General features: G+C 37.6%; 1 protein-coding gene across 2 annotated transcripts in view; it reads right to left on the bottom strand.

Annotated features, from left to right (window-relative positions):
• Positions 1-4,976, bottom strand: part of ZNF536 (zinc finger protein 536) — a 227,223-nt gene extending 222,247 nt beyond the window's left edge. For both annotated transcript variants that reach the window (XM_042821848.1, XM_042821849.1), the window contains exon 1: positions 4,950-4,976. The gene's annotated coding sequence lies outside the window, so the exon portion shown is untranslated. The remainder of the gene's footprint in view (positions 1-4,949) is intronic.
• Positions 4,977-6,214: the final 1,238 nt, after the last annotated feature.

The following is a 6,214-nucleotide window of genomic DNA, read 5'->3' as shown; positions in this document are numbered from 1 at the left end:
CACATTGGTCAGGAGTTCCCAACATATTTAAACTTTGTCTTGGGAAGCTAGGCCAATTGCAGCAAGACTCCATCACAATCATGTCTACAATATCTACTACATAAACCAAGGCAAGCCAGTGAACTATCTGTGAGATGCCTTTTTTTTCCTTGATGCCTTTCTAAGTTGCTGAGAATTAGAAGTATTCTACCTAGAGGTTATTTCAAGGTATCTTAACTATAAGCTGCAGCCTTTTGCCTACTCTTTACCTCCATGAGCAGCTGCTCCCTTACTAGAACTAAATTTCTCAGCACGTATAGTCACTGCCTTTAAAATAGCGTTTTGTATGTTTGTTTTAAAACAGCTTTAAGCCTTTTTGTTTTTCATTTTGGTAAAACATTTATTCCCTCTTTCAAGAGGAGTTTGATATATATCACCATCTGAAGAAAGTCATGTCAGTTTTAAGTTAGCTACGGATACAGCTGTGCAGATTGTATTTCCTGCCAATATCAGGACCTTCTCAACTGCCTGTCTCTTTCCAGTTCTTCCCTCTTCAGCTGTGCCCCATCCAAGCTTTCTTGTCTTTGTCTGCTAGCAATTTGCAGACCTTTTCCATACTTATCTACTATGCACCAGGCAGCCATTTTCACTCCCCTCCATTAGCAACATCAGACTTGACTATCGTACTTCTGCAGCCATCTAATGTACTACCCAGTTTCCACAGAATCCTACCCTATTTGAACACAGGATTATCACCTCACCTCTAAATCCTCTATAGTGCTCACAGGAAACTAGGTAACTAACGGATGAGTTAAAATACAGAACGCCTAAAACTTCATACAGTGCAGGATAATGTTGGATGAAGGTTTTTGAGCAAAGGTTACTCTCACATGCAAAGTAGTGACTTTGTAAATTCAACAGAAGAGATCTGATAAAGTTACAACAGGTCTTTAACTAAGTCAATATGACCACAGAGATACAAAGATTCTTATGCACAAATGCTTTTATACCTACTGCTGCTGTTACAATTAACCAAACATTTGCTGCAGGGAACCATGGGGGAAGGTTTTCATTTGTATTTTGACTGGAAATTCAAAATTTGTCCTGTTGACATTATGTTTGCTTTTGAGAGTTACGTATTTCTGGATACGGGACTAAAGTAAAATACATCCACCAAATTTTTAGAAAACAGTCGCTAGGTGAATTCTAATTGATTCTACTCTACTGAAATAGTGACTCCTAGACCATGGGGTGCAGAATAGGCATTCCTGCAGAGCATCTACAGGCTCGGTATATTAGCTGGGTTGTGTTCTGACGTCTGTCAAGCACTGATCACCACCTAGCCTTTAATGAGAGCAGTTTGGAGAAAGATGCTCTTCAGTATGGAAGACTGACTTCACTCTTTCTAACTGGATCAACAGCACAATACAGTGCAAAGCCAGTTCACATATTTATATATATATACGTATGACTTCCCTCAGATGATTATTTTTTTAAAAGTAAAATTTTATTCATGTACTCAAATGATTCAATTTGAGATCAAGACGTTTTTTGAAGAAAAATAATGTAAGTAATTTGATTATGCCTACAATCAGATGCTGTGTTCTACAGGCAAACGATTTCTGTGAAACTGAACAGTTTCTTGCTATGTAGCTGCAATTCGTGCATTTAAAATGATAAATTTAAAGCTACCAATAGTAAATCAATTGCAAGTATAGAAGATAAAACTGAAATTATTCATCATATCACTATAGGAGAACACAAAGTAGTCATAATAGGTCGTTTTGACTTTAAATTGAAATCTGTTTCTAGGTTTTTCAAGGACAATTCGCTTTACAAAACTTTAATGTATACACAAAAGTCATCCATCAGCACATCTGATCCAAATATACTAATGATTTTTATTGGTCAGATCTTTAAAGTGAGGTTTATTTTTATGGAGTATGCATTAATTAACCCAACATGTACTATCTTCCAGTATATCTAGCCAAGTACTTTCATTTAAACATGTTTATTGTGAAATGTTTGCATTCCCAACATTTGTGGCCCACACACAGACTATTTCATACTTCACTTCTGAGCAGTTACAAAAGTTAAAAAGAGTTATTGTTTTTGATTAATGCATTTTTGGGGACTTTTTTTTTTTTTTTTTGAATGTTCCAAAACTAAACTCTGAAGACATTCTACATGAAAACAGCCACGCGTACTTATCTTCAAAATGGAGCACTGAGAGAAAATGAGCGGGGCTCACTTTAGATCACTTCCACTTCTTCGTGGAACGTGGACATTGTTAACTTTTGTATATAACTCGACTGAACTTATGCGGAATATTAACTGATTGATTTGATGTAACTTAATCATAAAAAGAAAAGCTACGTAGGCAGATACGTGGAGTGGTGCGTTACAGATGGGAGTTCTAAGGCTGTGGCTGTCATCTTTTGATTAAGAAAAGGAAATGATTTCACTAAAAAGATATTCCCTCTTGTGTTGTTTTAACTGAGTTTGTACTTTCCACCGAACTGGACATATTTATTGAGACTCATAAGTTACTTCACGGTTACCAACATCACTGTAATCTCAACAAACTATCTTTTTTCTTGCCAATTATCTAAATATCATAACTATAAAATATCTTAAAACATTCTCTATAGTGTAAACATCTTAGCTACAAAGCTTTAAGTGTAAACAGTATGATGCATCAGAATGATTTTAAGCGATGTTATAAAAACTGCTCTTAAAAACTAAACAAAAATGTAAAGCTTCCATCTGTTTTATGATTTTTCCACTGTAGAACTACTGCTGTGTGCCAGTTTACTGAACCATGGCTTGCTAAAGAGATTGCTGGGGTCACAGATTGAAAAAACAAAGAGCAAGTCTTTAATGGCTGATTTTTTTTTTCTCAAGTCTCTTCGATACGGTTTGAGCAGAATTAAGTGCATGGCAGCAGAAAACACAGAACATAAAAACGCTCGTGTTGCCTGTTGCAATGGGTACCTTCACAGGAAGATCAGCATTTTGGAGGAGATGTCATTTAAGCAATTATCTTAAGTTCTTTTCTGACTGTATACCTATGTTGCCACCACCAAACAGCTGCTATGCTGTGATTCTTTGCACTGTGTATGTACAGAGTTGATTATAGACTGTATATCGCATACAGGAAGGAGCATAGACAGATTTACTTTGCGTGCATCCTTGCCCAGATACGAGAGAACAATAATTCTGAAATTCTGGACATTCTTTACTCTGAATGCTGAGAGAAGGGAAAGCCACAGAAGGTACAAAAAATTCTGTCTTAAATAAAGAATTGCATATTTAAATAAAGCAGAACAAACCTACCAAACTATTCAGTGCCAAGCCAGACTGCATTCTTCTAGAAGTGAAAATACAGTTATGCTTACATCATAAGTCTGCTTACATCACAGAGGAAAAACTGAAGAACCTGATATACAGCAAAGTGCAGTACACTTAGCTACAAGCATTTAAGTACATTTATGCACTGTCCTGAAATAGTTTCCGAAATTAACCTCGCTTACAGAATGCTAGCAGTTTGGGGGTTGCAAACACATGGGCAGAATAGGCTGCAACTATATTAAGTTGATTGATCTGGGAACTTTCTAGAAACAACATGAATGTCAGACATCATAATTCCTTCCTTAATCTACCTACATTCCTACTGGACAGCTATCATGAGATTTTCTCATCAAGCTCCGCCTTATTTCTGGGGTCTTGTCACTTACTGCTTAGGGACTGCAGTCTTGGGAAACAAACTTGTCTCCTCATGAGTCAGATGTTAAGACCTCAGTCACCATTCCAGTAGAGGCTCTGGTGAGAATGCACTCCACTGAGGAACCTGTGGCCAAACCATTCAAGCTCTACCTCCCTCCCACATACACAGAACTACCAACTAGAGCAGAATTTTATTCCTGTCAAAGTGAAGAGGCAGAAAACTCCTCAAAGGCAAAAATCTTTTTGTTCTTTACTGGGCTCCATCTCTGACTCCACGTGAGGGGAATAAAAGTAAGCAGTCTGTCAGCACACAGAGGGATGCTGACTCTATCCCTTGGCGTTACGTTACTCCTGCACCAAATAGAGATCTGGCACACAGCTTTGATAATACTTCCTAAATGAATCCAGATTAATTCATGGCTAAACTGTGTTATCCTTACAAGAAAGGCCATTCCCATTATGAGAAAGGGTGACAGGATCCATACCCCAGTAACTAATGCAGCCACCTTGCCGTAGAATTGCAGCAGTGCTCTTTCCACTTGTGCGCATGGCCTTCTGTCCAGGGTTCTCTACTCACACTGGATAGAATCCTAATCCTTACTCATGTAAAATCTTAACCACAGTGAAGCAGTTTTTGCTTTCAGTGTTGTGGAGCAAAATCCTTGTGTCTACACTGCACTGCCTAGGGCAACTGCAACTCCTGTATGCTTCATATGCCAAAATGCTTTCTAAGAAGTTGGAGATCCAACGTTACATGCTACAATCCTGCTGCACTGGAAGCTTTCAAAATGACCACATCTGCAAGAGTTGCAGCAACTGCACTACAAACACAGCCTACACGATTCTGAGCAAATTCCAAACATGCTCTAACATTCATGTCATCCACTGTCACCTGTGTTCTCAACAACATGGCATCTTCAGTCCTAGATATTTGGCTCTATTCCCACAAGGAGCATTATTTGAAGGTGGAAAAAAAGGCCCTCATCCCACACCACCAGCTGTTTAACTACTGTCAGGGAAAGGGTGTTTGTTTAATTCACAGATACATTTTAGCTATTAGTTGGCACAAACCACTGAATCTAGGCTCTTTCTACCCCTGAACAGGAAATAATCTGTTCCATGTGATTTTCAGGGATTCAGTTGAAGCAGAGATCATACATGCATATATTTGAGGGTCTCTCACCTTGTCAGGAAATACGTAAGTCAATTAAAGAATTAATCACATTGTATCTACAACATCTTACCTGCTTCTGCCAGAGCAGTGAAGTCTAGTAGTCTGTGCACATGTCTAGGGAACAGGAACAGACATCAACACACTCTGTGGCTGGAAGAGGCCCTTTAACCTCTTTGCCTCTGTTTCCCCATCTGCAAAACAAGGCGAAAGAGTGAGCTGAGTAAATACTAATAAACACTGCAATTCAAAGTAAAACTTGGAGTTAACAGCATTAGGAACACATTTAACCATTTTCTGGTTTTGTCTGTCTGCAAAATTTGGAGCATATGTGCTGTACCAATATTAGCATGTCTTCACAGTCAACATCTAGAATGCTTAAATATGCATTGATTTCAAATTTCAAATTGAAGTCTGAATTTAATATTCATTCTGTAGATGTAGCTGCATCAACCATTAATCAGGAAATAGAATTAAGACCACCTAATTTATATAATCTACACATAGTGGCCAAAAGGTATACTTTCGAAGCTCTAAGCTCAAATTTTTAAAATTATTAGCTGCTGAAGTAGCTCGTGTGGCACGTCCCCTCCCTCCTCCTGGCTGATAAAGGTAACTGAGCAACCAGACAAAAACTGTTACATGTATGTTCAGCTGTAATGCTTACAATTTGCACTGAGCATTCAATCACTTAAATATGTAACTCATGCAATCAGGGAACAGAAGAAATAACATGATTTAGGTAACCAGCTATGACTATAAGTTTATAAATAATCTAAACAAACAAACCCTCAAAGATTCTGAAAACGTACTGTTCACTTAAGAGTTCTGTAAGTAACCACTGAATAAATACTTTGCACATTCACGAGAAAAGATAAACTTCAGCACACAACTAAAGGAGTTGTTATGAATTGTTTGTTCAGATCTACCTACCCAGTGCTTTTTTCCTTCCTTAAACTACCTCTACATAAAAGGAAAATTGAATTGAATACTACCTAATGCACTGTCTTTGTAGATTAGTTAATTTTTAGGCAAGTTAAAAGAATATGTAACGCAAATACTTACATCTACTAAAGAATTATATATATAAAGTCACCAAAATCTATATAGATGTGTTTTAAAAGAACGTTTCAACCCTGCTTAATGCTTGTATCATCTCAGCTGTGTCCTGGTCTCTTCTCCAGCCCACTTTCTCAAGTACATACATACCTTTGCTCAGATGAGCAAACTCCATTGACCACAGTTACAGTCACAATCTCTAAGCACATTTCTTTCCTACAGTTGCTTGGGTTTCTCACTATAGCATGACCTGTTTTTCATACTTTTTTTTCTTTTTTT

This window comes from Centrocercus urophasianus, unplaced genomic scaffold, assembly GCF_019232065.1.
Source record: "Centrocercus urophasianus isolate 14NV4802_14NV808 unplaced genomic scaffold, USGS_Curo_1.0 seq_2, whole genome shotgun sequence".
NCBI lineage: Eukaryota > Metazoa > Chordata > Aves > Galliformes > Phasianidae > Centrocercus > Centrocercus urophasianus.
This window is presented reverse-complemented; position numbering and strand designations above follow the sequence as displayed.